The sequence below is a fragment of the Astatotilapia calliptera genome, chromosome 5 (assembly GCF_964374335.1).
Source record: "Astatotilapia calliptera chromosome 5, fAstCal68.1, whole genome shotgun sequence".
In the NCBI taxonomy this organism is placed as follows: Eukaryota; Metazoa; Chordata; class Actinopteri; order Cichliformes; family Cichlidae; genus Astatotilapia; species Astatotilapia calliptera.
In genome coordinates, this window is record NC_137426.1 from 26,956,173 (window position 1) to 26,971,290 (window position 15,118).

A 15,118-nucleotide genomic window follows, 5' to 3' on the forward strand; every position below is an offset into this window, starting at 1 on the left:
ACACATAATTTTGGAGGTTTAAAAGAGCTGAATCACTCCGGAGTTTGTTGGAAGGATCTCTTTATTTCTTTGTTGTTGAGATAAGAACAGATGAAAACCACTTATATAATATAACTGTCACATAATGAGCATCTTTTGTCAAAAATAGCAAGGGTGAACAATAAATAAAGTGAAGAGAAAACTGCTTTAATATTATAAGCGTTTGAAACAAGAGGCAGTATTCAACAGCTGTCAACTAACCCTCCAGCTTCAGGATGAAAAAAGATGTTTATTTCACCTCTGTGCTGTTCTTGTCTGTTTGTCCTTCTCCCCCAATAAAAAGGCCCATCCCTGTCTCTGGCCCAGTGGTGGTATCTTTTTGCATTGTAGGAGGTACCATCTGAAAGAGAGAAATATTAATGACAAACCCAGATCCCAGCGTGTCTCGCTGTTCTAATCAGCCAGCTTTTGGTTCCACACCGCTCTGTGTTTCTGGGGAAAAGGGGAGGGGCGTGGTTGGTGTAGTGTGTATTGTGTAGTGTGTGGTGTGCGTGTGTGAGTGTGGAGAGAGAGTCTGGGGGTTGGTGGGCAGCATGTGTGCTAAAGCACGATTGATGCTTTGTGTAGCGACTGAATACAAATGAAGGATTTGTCAAACTGCAATATTTGGGTCCCAATAGATTACCATACGGCACCAGGGTAATTATGCACACAGTTGATTGAATGGAGTCAAAACAGGGGGAATGTGTAAACTTGTGGCTGCTGCCGCATTTGATTTCCATAGAAATGGAGTAGGTGACACAAGCTCAGACACATGCAAATACATAGACAAATGCATACGCGCAAACACAGGCGTGCGTAAATGAACGCTTACACACACAAACAGGTTGATGTGAGCATAACAACACAATGGCATGCAGAGGCACACGATAATTCAAAAGCAGACAACTTTTCAGCGAGAACATGCACACGGCACCCACAAAGAAACACTCAACTTTAAACATGGAGGGGGGACACAAATTAATGTTAGTAATGAAGATTTATAGCAGTCACATTCAGGGGACTACTTACACGTTTTATTGCAAAAACTTTCACCGGTTTAGTTGCACTATATAGATAAAGCTCATTGACTTTTCATCTGAATTTTACATCCTAATGCAGAACAAGGTCTTTTGGTAATAATCCTGGGCATAGAAATATCCAGAACTAGAAGCAGCCCCTCACACATGTAAGGATAGAACCTCAGAGGAGAAACTGGTGGGTGTACTGGAGGTCATAAGCTACTGTAGATAGGAGGGTGATTTATTCCGCCGACCCCCGGTTAGGGCTCAATTATTCCCTGTGGGAGAGCAATAGCCCATTCCGTCACTCTCTTTATTGTGTTCACACACATTTTGATTGTTTCCTTTTATCATTATTCCTGCAGAATTAAACACAGCATGAAATAAATGCTACTGGCAATTCTGTTATGTATTATTGTCACATTGCAGAACTAGTGAGTGTGTGCTGCAATCATCATAAAGACTTGTGTTGTATTTTAATTCTTTCATTATCCTTATCCCTCTACGTGTCTCTTTTGCCAAGATTGAGTTCATCACTATACAGCAATTTATAGTTTCATTTCGAGTGAATGTGTGTTCTGTGGAAATAAGAATGCAGAAGTTATAAAAGAAAATGGCAAAGAAAAAAATTCCTGCGGCTCATTTTAACTTATGTAAATTTCACTGACATTTGTTCCTTTTCAAATGTTTGTTCTTCCAAAAACCCCACCTCTACATCTTGGCCTTTTACAGCATATGCAATAATTTCAGGCTTCAGCGAAGTACAATGTAAGTATTGATCACTTGCAGGTGCGCAATCTGTCGACAGGTTCAGGTCATGTCACTTTTCCTTTATTTAAAGTTTGAGATATTTCAGAAATTGTTTAATGTGTTCCATTCTTATTCAAATGTCACATCATAGGTGATATTTTTCTTCCAGTATGGCATTCTCCTCTGCCCACTCTGATTCCTTCCTAACAGATTTCCAAATTATGTGCTTTGAAAATCTCAGTTATCAGCCTTGGCCATTTAAATGCCGGAAATTTGAAGTCTTCATCTTACACTTTGATTATTACAGTCTCAAGACATTCCAGTTTGACGGGGTGTGGAAGCATATGCAAAGGTGGAGGCCACTGTCATTTTTTTTCTTCCTCATCTTTTCTGAATGTTTTTTCACTAGATTTGTATTTCGCTAGGGTCAGTCGTTGCTGGTAGCATTACATTTGGAGCATAGGTAGTCCAGCTCCTCCAGGATGGCGCATCAATATGTGCCATTGTTAGGAGATTTTCTTCAGCCTTAAGAGCATGAAGATGATTCAAGCAGACAGGTAGTTACTCTAGGAGAGCTGAACAGGGCTGTAGAAGGTCCTTAACCTATCAACAGGACTGGTATCTGTTCATTTGTGCAAGGAGGAACAAGATGAGCACTGCCAGGGCCTTGCAAAATGACCTCGAACAGGCCACTGGTGTGAATGTCTCTGATCAAACAATCAGAATCAGATATCATGAGGGTGGCCTGAGACCTGACGTCCTCTAGTGGGCTGTGTGTTGTTCACTACCCAGTACCATGGAGCCCTATTCTTATTTCCCATAGCATACCAGAGTCAGCAAGTCCACCAGAGTTGCCCTATGCTTTTCACAGATGAGAGTAGGTTTACCCTGACCACATGTGACAGATGTGAAAGGGTCTGAGGAAGCTGTGGAGAATGATGTGTAACATATTTCAGCATGACCAGTCTGATGGTGAGGCAGTGATACTCTGGGGAGGCATATCCATGGAGGAACCCACAGACAGGCTAGGACACAGCACCCTAACTGCCATTAGACATTGGGATAAAATTCTTGGACCCACTATCAGACTTGGTGCAGTGGGTCCTGGATCCCACCTGATGTACATGGAAAGCATTATGTTTTGGTTCGCCCGGTGCCCCCAGGTTGCACCCCAGATTGTCCACGAGTCAGTGATATGCTGGTAAAAATCTGGTAGGAGATCCCCCAGGGAGCCTCATTGGGAGCCTGCCCTGATGTTGTCAGCTGTGCATACAAGTACATGGGGGCCACACAAACTACTGAGCAACATTTTGAGTCGCTGCAATGAAATTTGGGTGAAATAGACTAGCCTGCAGCATCATTTTTTTCCACTTAGATTCCTAGGGTGCCTATGAATTCAGCTCTTTGTAGGTTGATAATTTTTATTTCCATCAGACAGTGTGGCATCCTTTCATTCCTAACACATTACTCAGTCCACACCAGTATAGATATCCAGCATGTTTTCCCCACTGATGTGTATTAAAAGCATTCCTTAATTTTTTTTTTTTCTTTTGGGTGGGGGGGGGGGGGGGGGGGGGGGAGTGTGAAATGATCCAGTAATTACTTTTTTTGTTTCTTACACATGTAACTTCTTACACACAGACTTCCTCATATGATTTCACAGAAAGCACCCCCTTCCACGCCATAAAAAACAAAAAACAGAATGAGATAAAAGATATAAACTAGGGATTAAAAAAAAACAAAGCTAAATGCTCCTTTTAGGAAACAAAACTGAGCCCAGGTGCACTGAAAAACTCCTCTATTCACCTCAGCATCTGAAGAGGTTGATGTTGTCAGACAGTGTCTCTGTCTTCCTGTGTCCTTGCTTTACAAAGGTTATCCTGTAGAATCAGATAGGATGGTAGCAGAAAAGAATCACTTCTGTGGTCGCTGCATCACCCACGCATGGTCTGTGCCACCTGTTCCCAGAGGAGTGTTTGTAACCGCTGTCTGTGTCTATACAACTACAGTGTGTCTGTGTGCATGCCTCTATATTTGTGTGAACTGGTAAATATAGGGTGTGAGAGAATGGAGCAGGTGGAGGCCCTTATTTGGGAAGTGTCTACACCAATCAGCAGACATCCCCTTCAACCTTGGGATTTGGGGTCCTGCCCAGGCCTCAGTCACATCACTAACAAAGTGAAAGAGACACAGGTGCTTTTATCGAGCCTTATTAACCTCCCACTGACCAACACACTTACGCCTACCAATGGTGCTGCAGGCATTGCTTTACATGTAGGTTTTGCTCTGAATTTTGCCTATTGGGCCACTAACAGACTGCCAATGATTGTTGCTGGAGCATCTATTGGCCAAAAGACAAAAAAGACAAAAACAATGCAAATATAAAAATACCTTTGCAATCAAACCTCTACCATGAACCATCTTCAACATACCCTAGGCATCTTTCCGTTCTCTCGATTTACTTACTCTAAAAATGGCAATCAGGATAAGAAGTCCAAAGAAGCTTGTTATTGGCTAAGTTAATTCAGGTTTTGCGCATTCACATAAAAATGGTGGGAGTGACAGTATCTGACCAATCACAAACATGGGTAAGTGTACTTGCAGCAGAGCGGCTGATTTTACAATGGAAGATAAACACATAACACAGTTGCTGAGTGTGACTGGGTGAGAGGAAAAGCACTGTACAGGGTTTAGGATCAGATATGAATCCTTATAGAACAATAAAAGTGTATTTAAATTGTTCGCAGCCAAAATTTAAGCTGCATGTATGTTGTATGTATATATATTAATAATAAATATATTAATAATGCTTATTAGGGAAACACACTTGGCCCTATCACTGTCTGTATTCCTGGATCTTCCAGGGATGGTGACACTTGATGGGTCAGTGGGTGGTGATTTCATGCCTTGTGATCTCTAATCTACAACCTAACTTGCTCTGGAGCTGGTGATGTTAGCAGCATAAGTTACCATGGCAATGTACCCAGAAAGAAGTGATGACTATTATGATGTTGCAACTGTAAAAAACATGTGAGTAGATTTGGTGGTATAAATCAGAATACACAAGATAATCCAGAAACTGTGGTTGATGTTCTGTTTTACTCACTGTTAAGATCTCTCTCTCTCTCTCCCTCTTATTTTTACTTCTTAAGTTTAGGCATCGCATACACCCATATGAGAGTTTTACAAAAATCTGTTTACTTTAAAGTTTGAGTTTCCTTCCAGCTGTATTTTGGTCTCTTTGGTTTTGATCCCATTTGAGATGTTTATCATATGCTTGCAGATGAACATATGTCACCTCCACTGTGTGTCTTGTCAAAATAACTCACTTTGTTTAAAACCACCTAAAGGAAAATGTACCTGTGTAATGTTGAGCTGCGTCTCGGCTCACTGGTGGAGCACGGCATCAAAAAGTTATTGAATAAAGAAGTTCTGTCTTAGAAAGGGTAAAAGAAAGACAAGCCCTCTGTGTGGGATTTCAATTATGATCTTTTTTTCCCTCCACCTTTGTTGCTTTAATAGAGGTCCTCGATTAATTTCAGAAAGGCTTTTTCCAATTTTTTCTCCAAACTTCCTCATTTTCATTAAATGTCCCTGTTGGAGCTCCGCACACCGTGCATTGCATTAGCCGGTTAGCCAAGAGAGAGCAGATACATTTTGCCGGCATTTTATTACATCGTGTCTTTGAGATGCAATGTAAATCAGCAGGTCAGGGGGTCAGCAGAACACATTAATTCAATCCTGTGAATGAAACGATGGGAGAAGCCTTGCCTCCAAGGCTGTGTTACATTGCCCATCCTCATCACATGCAACAATATCTAACACTGAACCAGGACCTTTTCAAAAAAATACATGAAATGAATTTCAAACATTATACCTCTGACATTAAGCAGTAGGACAGAGATACAGAAAGCTAAAACAAAACATTTCTTGGTTAATTAACTTGGATATGTTTCTTTAAGCACACATATATGTATAATCAAAGCATAGGGTTGATAATTTTGGTCATGCTACAGATTTTCAAATGTGAGACCAAAAAAAAAACCCAAAAAAACCCGCCCAAAACTTTAAAAATGTGGTAAAAACTTATCGAGTCAAGTCAGGTCATTTTGATTTATGCTACAGTCACACTCTGGGAAAGATTGATTTGGCAACTGCGGCATGGCCAAATATACCTTTATTATAAAAGTGTGCAATAAACTTGAACCCCTAATAGACCCCTAATAAAAGACAGGGTCAGTCTGCTATCAGCTTACAATTGAATGTGGTCAAGTTGGCAATTACATGCATTACATCTGTATATCCAAACACAGATTGCACTAAAGTGGTGAAAATCTACTGCCATTTACAAACACAGAAATGGTCATAAAACAGACATTCATTCACTGCAGTCAACCTGAGTTGGATCCCAACTGGTTGCCACCATGAGACTCGTGTGATCAAAAGTGGTCATTCAGAGGCCGATGGTGTTGCAAGCTCAACCCCTGCTGGGCAACAAGTTGGCTGCAATTTGTACTTGCAACTGTACTTGCATGCAGCTTAAATGATTCAATTTAATTTAATCACTGCGTAGTCACAGATTTTTCCTAGTGGCAAGGAAGTTCTGGCCAATTTCTACTAGTGTGATGGAGCCGTCAAACAACAGAAGTTGACCCAAAGGCATATACAGACATATTCCCTGTCTCCAAAAAGACCACATACAACATACAAAACCCCACATAAACAAGCAGCATGATTAAGATGAAAATAAATAACTAATATAAAAATCCTGGGTTATACATTTCGAATTTAGTATGACAGTAGCACAGAAAGCCCAGATGCCCATAAGAGAACTTGTTGGAATGCTGATTTCAGTGACCACGAGGCAAAATATAGTTTGAGTTAGAACATCTGCAATATATTTTAGAGCTGATCCACAGAGGGACTTTAAAACGCGCAATAAACGCGCAATAAAACTCCCTCTTTCACAAGTCGCCAGTGGAATTGAGCTAAAATAGGACTGATGTGTCAACGTTTTTTGTATCACTTAAAAAGCAGCTCAATTTTGAACCAGCTACAGTTGAGAAAGAGTAGAAAAACCTAAAATACACAGAGTTACAGTCCTGTCTAGAGTTAGAGGCGTTAAAGGCCCAGATAATATTTTTTTAGTGACAAAACTACAACTACCAATAGCTAGGTTTCATTTGACGTAGACGTGACGTCGACGTAAAGCGCGAAATTTGACTGGCGGTCGGAAGTGAAAAAGATAAGCGCAAAATCACAGACAGACAGTACGCAAAATGCCTATGTCCTGTTGTGTTTACGGATGCTCCAGTAGGTCGACCAGAGAAACTGATAAACGGTATTTTAGGGTACCAAAAATAGCCCAACGAAGAGGAGAAAAATGGAAAATTCTAACCGAAAAACGTAGGAAAAAATGGATTTTAAATTTACGTTTACAGTCGGGAGGAGCAGAGTCTGCAATCACTTCTCCATCCTCCTTTGCAATTACCCAAGTCTTCAGAGGTGTCTCGTTAGACCGCTGAGAATGGTTTACCTTGAAACAAACAACTGTCACTCTAACGAAGTCCTAAGGATGTGGCATGTTTGTTGACGTTAAAGCCGCTACCGCTAACTGTTAGCGTGTTTAAAAAGCAATATAAGAACAAACACTCACCCTTGCAAACACCAAACTGTATCCATCACGGAGACGTTTTGTTCCAAGGTTGTGGACCCACCCGCTGACAAAAAAATTGTACGCCTCCAGACTCTTGAAAGCTTTCATTTGCTGCCTAGTGTAGTAAGAAGTCTGGAGGACCAAGTAGTTGGTGATATCCACAGCCTCGATAGTAGGCAAATCCTTTACTTCTGTGGTGTATTCGGACATTTTCAAAGAATACGGATCACGTCCGATATATTTTTTAACTATCTGTTTATATCTCTCCCAAGAAACGGGGTCTAAAGTTGCACAATAGCTGCTCTCCTGACTCTCCACAGTGTCCTCCATGTTTACTTCCGCCCTCCACTCAAAAATCGCGCTGCCTCCGCACGTCATCAGAACCACGTGACCGCAACCCAACTATTATCATCATGAGGTCGGCTTATGAAGCACTTTACAAAACTTGTCCTACAAAAGTGTTTTGCCAATCACAAAACATAATAAAATAAGAACAATACATCTTACATCTTCACCAATCATGCTTTTAAAAGCATACAGTGGGGCAAAAAAGTATTTAGTCAGCCACCGATTGTGCAAGTTCCCCCACCTAAAATGATGACAGAGGTCAGTAATTTGCACCAGAGGTACACTTCAACTGTGAGAGACAGAATGTGAAAAAAAAATCCATGAATCCACATGGTAGGATTTGTAAAGAATTTATTCGTAAATTAGGGTGGAAAATAAGTATTTGGTCAATAACAAAATGTCAGGGGTTGACATTTGTAAAAGCACAGTAAGAGAGAAATGAGACACTGGCAGACCAACTCAGAGTTTCAAAGACGTGCGCACGGGTGAGAGTCTCTGAGCAGACTAACACACCGAGCACCGTTTACTCGCTTTATTTATAAGGCAAAATGGGTTACATAGTACTTCCTCTTTCAACTGAAGAGGGGAGAGCTCAGGCATTGTCTTAGCTATCTAACTTCTGCACACAAACTGAAAAACAACGACACAGCAGTATTCATGCTTATCTGACATCGCAGACACTGAAGTAAAGAATGCATGTATATCCTGTCTTTGTCAAACATCTCACACACTTAAGCAAGGAATACATTGTGTTCTTTTCAACAGTAAGCTTTACCGTGTGAAAATATATAAACACTTGATTATAAGGCATACTTGTTTCTACTTGATTATACTTTAATGATTTAACTAAAATAAAAATTCTCTTAACATTCCCTCCTGATGTTAATATATTTCACATGTTTTACTCAATGCATAGTCACTTGTTAGTCACATTTTCAACTTGCACGTCATTCAGTGAAATAATTAAACAACAAGCTTGTCAAGATTGTCATAGAGATTTTCTTCTCTCTCTCTCACACTCAGCATATCATACTGACGATAGGGATCCTCCATAACTGACTGAGCCAAGACATGGTTTCCTAACATACGCTTGAACATGTTTGTCATTATGCTTCTCAGACATGGGATAATACAAGCAATGAAAAGGCAAAATAGTAACATCACACTGAAAAGGGCCAACAGGCCTTTAATCAGTAGAGATTTCCAAGAGCCGCTCAGCAGCCAGTCCCACCAACCTTGAGTATCGGTAACGTAGTCCTGCTGCTGAGCGTCTCTCAGTTGTTTCAAAACATTCAAAGCATTTGTCATGTTTAATGAATGGATGTTATCAGGTATGTAGGTACAACATGTAGTGTTAAACAATACGCAGAGACCACCTTTCTCTGCGAGAATGATGTCTAAAGCCACTCGGTGCTGCATGACAGTGATGCGAATTGCATCAATTTCTTCATTCTGTCCTTGATTAATGCGGGTTGAAGCATTTAAAAATAATCCAAAACGATAGTCCAGGGTTTCTATCTGTAGTGCGTGTTTCCCTACTCCTATCCATGGAAACAAAGCGTGTATTACCTTCTGGCTCTTGGTCCAGAGTTTGAAGTCATCTGGTACATCAGAACCAAGATATGGATCATGGGGCTTGAGGCCTGTGTTACGTTTAGCTCTGGTGTTGCTGTTCACTGACATCTTAAAGGTGTGGTCAGATACCAGAACAGGGGCACAGAGTCCGGTGCTGTTTGGTGGCAGCATGAAATAGACTTTCAGGCCACACGCCCAAGCTGCGCCCTGTACCCAGTATGTACCTGTTGATGAGCCGATGCCATCCCAATCTGGTGCCGCCAGGATCATGGAGCAGTTTCGGTTTTGTCCTAATTTCTTCAGACCCTGGGGCGTACCTGTTTGTCCGGTTGCTCCTGTTGAGATTTTATTCAGGCGTCCCTGGTGTTATTATTGGTTCTGCTCTTCGGTGGGATAGGTCAGTCTGATCTTCAGGGCGACCAGGCACACCCGAGCTCCCACGTGAGTAGCACTGCCGAGGAAGCACAGGGCGGGAAACCCGTTCAGCCCTGTCCTCCAGCAGGGGTTCACGTAAGAGTCAGGGGAACCGGCGTCTTATTGTGGTGCAAACACTTTCTTCACGTGGGATTGATGAATCCACGAAACTCGTTCGGCTATCTTACACGCTGTGGGTGTGGTAAGTAGCACCTGGAAGGGACCTTCCCACTTTGGAGCACTCCAGTTTTTCCGCTGGAGGACTTTTAATCAGAATCCAATCACCGGGGTTCAACCTGCAAGAAACTGAAGAAAAGTCACTCGGCAGTTGATTGCTTAATCTCACTTCTTTATTCTCAAATAGTTTTGTCATCCATTCTGCCATTGTTGTTTCTGCAATAGATTTATTAATTGGCTCACTCATTATGGGGAGTGGAAAATGTCTGCCATGTACGATTTCAAATGGCGTTAGACCACCTGTTCCTTGAGTTATTCTCATCCATAATTTAACCAAGCTTAGACATTCAGGCCAAGGTTTTTTAGTCTCTTCCATACATTTCCTCAACCTTTGTTTAATTGTGCCGTTAGTTCTCTCGACTAATCCTGCACTTTGTGGATGATAAGAACAGTGATGTTTTATGCTGAAGCCTAAAGCTTCAGAAACTTTACTTATTACTTCATTTACAAAATGTGTGCCATTGTCTGATCTTATCAGAGATGGAATACCGTACGTTGGAATAAAATGATTACATAGACATTTTGCTACTGATATTGCATCTGCTTTTTTCACTGGGTATATTTCTGGCCACTTGGAAAATACATCAATTATCACAAGTGCATATTTGGAGGATTTTGATTCATTTAATTCTATGAAATCCATGTGGACAGTGTGAAATGGATGCGGTGGTATAGGGAAATGCCCTCGCTTTGGACGTAGATTTCCCTGTGCGTTGTGTCTTTGGCAAATCATACATGTTCTGATAAACTCTTGTGCTGAACTTTCAAAATTTTTGTATAGAATTGTTTATTAAGAATATTAATCATCCCTCCTGATGACACATGAGTTTTCCCATGTGTCACTAAAGCAGCAGTTCTATGCAAAGATTTTGGAAGCACTGGTTTGCCATTACACATCATGAGGTTGTCTTTTAATTCTGCTCCATCTTTCACCCAAGATTTTTGTTCACTCAGCGATGCTGTTTTCTGTGCATCTGCTAGTATTTCTAAAGGTATTAGATCTATGGTTTCTGTTGTTAAAACATCAATTTGTTTTTCTGCAGCTGCTTTTGCTGCTTTGTCAGCAAAGTTATTTCCTCTCGTAATTTCTGTGTCATCCTTTTGATGAGCTGCACATTTGCATAGTGCTAATTCTTTTGGCAACGTTATTACTTCTAATAGCTTTTTTAGAAGGTTTGCATGTTGAACTGTGTTGCCTGAGGAAGTTGTCATTCCTCTGTTATGCCATATTTTAGCGAAATGATGAACTGCTGAATAGACATATTGACTGTCTGTGTAAACATTAACACTTTGACCCTTATACAAAGTACATGCTCTGATGACTGCGGTTAGTTCTGCGCTTTGAGCAGAGTTTGAGGAGCTGAGAGCTTTTGCTTCTATCACTTTATCAACAGTTGTGACCGCATAATCCACACAATTTCTACCGTGAATGTCTTTTGACGCTGAGCCGTCCACAAAAACATTACTGAAACTGCTCTGGGGGGAGCTGTATATATCAGTGCGAGGTTTTGTATCTTCCTCTAATTTTTGAATGCAACAGTGTTGTTCTCCGTCCAGAGAAATCGGCAAAAGTGTACTTGGGTTTAGCTGGCCACACTTCTCTATTTTTATGTGTGATTGTGTAAGTAGAATCCCCACATAAGAAAGTTGTCTTGCATGCGTGAGGAAAGAGAGGTTCGCTTGGAGCAAAATAGAGGTCACTGCATGTGGGACTTTGATGATCAATTTATGTCCTAGAACAATGTCTGCACCTTTTTTAACTGCCTCTGCTGCTGCTGCGCATGCCTGAACACAGGTAGGTAATCCAGCAGCTACAGAGTCAAGTTTGCATGAGTAGAAAGCTAATGGACGTTGTTTTTCTCCAAAAGCTTGAGTTAAGACTGCTTTCATATACCCTCCTGCACCATCAACATGGAGAACGAAAGGTTTTCCATAGTCTGGTAATGCTAAGACGGTACATGTCTGCAGTGCTATTTTCAAATCAACGAAAGCTTTTTCTGCTTCTGGAGTCCATTGTACTTTGTCTTTTTTACTGCTAGTGGTGTATTACACGTGGCTTTATTAGTTTTCACGAGAATACCTGCTTTCTGCATGTCTGCAATTACTGGCCTAATTCTTTCCTTTGCTTCTGCACTCAAAGGATATTGTGGTTTCACAGGCCTTCTGGCCCTTATGCTGACCTAACTATCAGAGTGTCATTAGAGAATTTCATTTTCACTTGAGGCAATTTTAGATACCTTCTAGTTTTTCAAAGAATTCACACATCTTACATATTTCAAACTTTGAAGTTTTTTGTTTTGTATATATATTATTTCCTAAACTTTGCATTGTTCATAGCTCACAGTTCTAAAACTGGGCATTTGTAAATCATATGTCTAATCACTATGTGTCACCATAATCCACAAGTATTGGCACAAATTTGTTTCCAAACTAACAAAATAATCAAACAAAACAAAAACGTACATGAGTCAGGATACAAAGAGACAAAGAAAAATGCTGCCAGAAACAAAGCAGAAGTGTGAGGGGAAACTGAGCTCACAGACAGCTGTATGTGTTCGCTTTTAACAGCATGCAGCCTCTGCTCTAAACCAATAAAAATAAAAGAAAATGTGTAACATGCTTATCAACTTAGCGGTGTCCACACATTTAATTCAGCTTCATAATCCTGTAGGTTTAGTTATTATCTACAGGGTTTGGCTTATTAGTTGTTATTATAGATGTGCTCTGTATCTCAGTAATATTTATCTAGGATAAATGACAGGTTTTCAAGCAGGTTAAGTGCCTCTATGCACCTAATTGGTTTAGATATTGCTTTTATTTTCTTCATCTCATATGTCATTATACTGAGTTTGAGCAAACCTTTAAGCTTGATGCAGACTTCTTCATAACAATTGTCCATCTCACATCATACTGGCTAAGATACTTCTTGTCAATATTAATATTATATTTTTATTAATTATTATCATCTTTTTCTCTCTATATAATAACAATAGTGTATTACAATATTTTATTAGTGTATATCACTATATTATTACTGAGCCAATTTAATAGTTAGGATCATCTTACTCGGCAAACAGATAATTTATAGTTCATCCAATCTGTACAAGATTTGCTTTTTTCTCTTAACAGGTTTGTGCCTACTTTTAGACTGGTCTTCTGTTTGCCTCATCTCAGATCCAACCTTCAGATTATTATATTTTATTTTGTATCCATCAGGGACCGTGAGTGAGCTGCAGTCTCACTCACCCTCCAGGATGGAAACATTATCTTTTCACACACTTTCCTTGGCTGAACAATGACACAGCCTTAATCTACCTTATGCATCTCTCTTTTTTATAGAAAAGGTCTTCATATGAATGATTTCCTTTTATTTATTTCATACAATCTGGGCATGATGGGTCATAAATGCACTGATTTTTGCAGCCACGGCCACTATCTCTATGTGACATAAAAAGGGGATCGGTTAGATGCTGTTTTGTCACATGTCCTGAGGCTGATTTCACAATTATAGTGTTTTTTGAGAATGTTACATTTGGGACTTCTACAGTTAAGACAGTTCTACAAGCTCCTGTGTCTCAAAACATTTTTAACGGCACACCTTTCACATATATTACAACTGCTGGTTTGGCTTTTGACTTTTTTCCACATATAACTCTTTTTGCAAAGCGGTTTTTAAAGCATTTATTGAATCAGGGGTGCATTTGCCTTGCCAAGCTGGACAATATATTTTATGTGGATTTCTCCACCTTTTTGCACTGACTATTCCTGCATTTGAACAGTTTTTTCTAACCACTCTTCGTCTGCTGTTAATTTTACTTTAGTTTTAGAGTTACCCATTTTGAACTAATTACGTCAGAACTGTGACACCTTCTTTGGCATGAAAAAGTGAGAATGGGTTTTCGATAACAGCCTTCTACTCTCCCACTAATTGAGAGAGCGGTTATCAATTTTACGTGATGAAGCACAACCCTTTTTTCCACCTTTACCAATACGTGAGTGTACACAGGAAAACAGTTTGAGAAGTGGTTTGACCGCGTATTGGGTCGTAAAAACAACTCACTCCTCACAAACAAAGCGCGTTTCTATGATTTTTATTGAGATTTTCCGTAGGCCTATTTATTTGTGTAACACCTTCACCTTCAGCCACTCTTCTTGAGTGACCGGAAACCTGTTCCGTTACAGCCACTCCCAGAGCGACCGGAACTTTTAATAGCGATTTTTCTAGAATTTCGCTCTTGCCTGTCGTCTTCCTAGTCCCGCATGGACACTGAGATCTGTCGGCGTACCTAGGTTTACACACTACTTAAAGGAAAATCTCAATATCAACGTATTTTAGCGCTTGGTGGAATGCGTGTCATATTCACCTCTACTGTGGCGCTGCGTTTTAAGATCGGTGCTCATCGGGTCCTGGAGCCGTGAAGGCCGAACGCTGACCGGAGATCGAATTCACGTGTCCGGGTTTTTCGTTTTACTGATCAGATTTCTTCCAGCGCAGGCGTCACGACGTCAGGATCCGATGGAGACCGTCTATGGAAAACTAGACGTTAAAAATAACAGTCAGTTCTCCGGCTACGAAGGACCAATTAAATGTCAGGGGTTGACATTTGTAAAAGCACAGTAAGAGAGAAATGAGACACTGGCAGACCAACTCAGAGTTTCAAAGACGTGCGCACGGGTGAGAGTCTCTGAGCAGACTAACACACCGAGCACCGTTTACTCGCTTTATTTATAAGGCAAAATGGGTTACATAGTACTTCCTCTTTCAACTGAAGAGGGGAGAGCTCAGGCATTGTCTTAGCTATCTAACTTCTGCACACAAACTGAAAAACAACGACACAGCAGTATTCATGCTTATCTGACATCGCAGACACTGAAGTAAAGAATGCATGTATATCCTGTCTTTGTCAAACATCTCACACACTTAAGCAAGGAATACATTGTGTTCTTTTCAACAGTAAGCTTTACCGTGTGAAAATATATAAACACTTGATTATAAGGCATACTTGTTTCTACTTGATTATACTTTAATGATTTAACTAAAATAAAAATTCTCTTAACACAAAAATACAACTCAATACTTTGTAACATAACCTTTGTT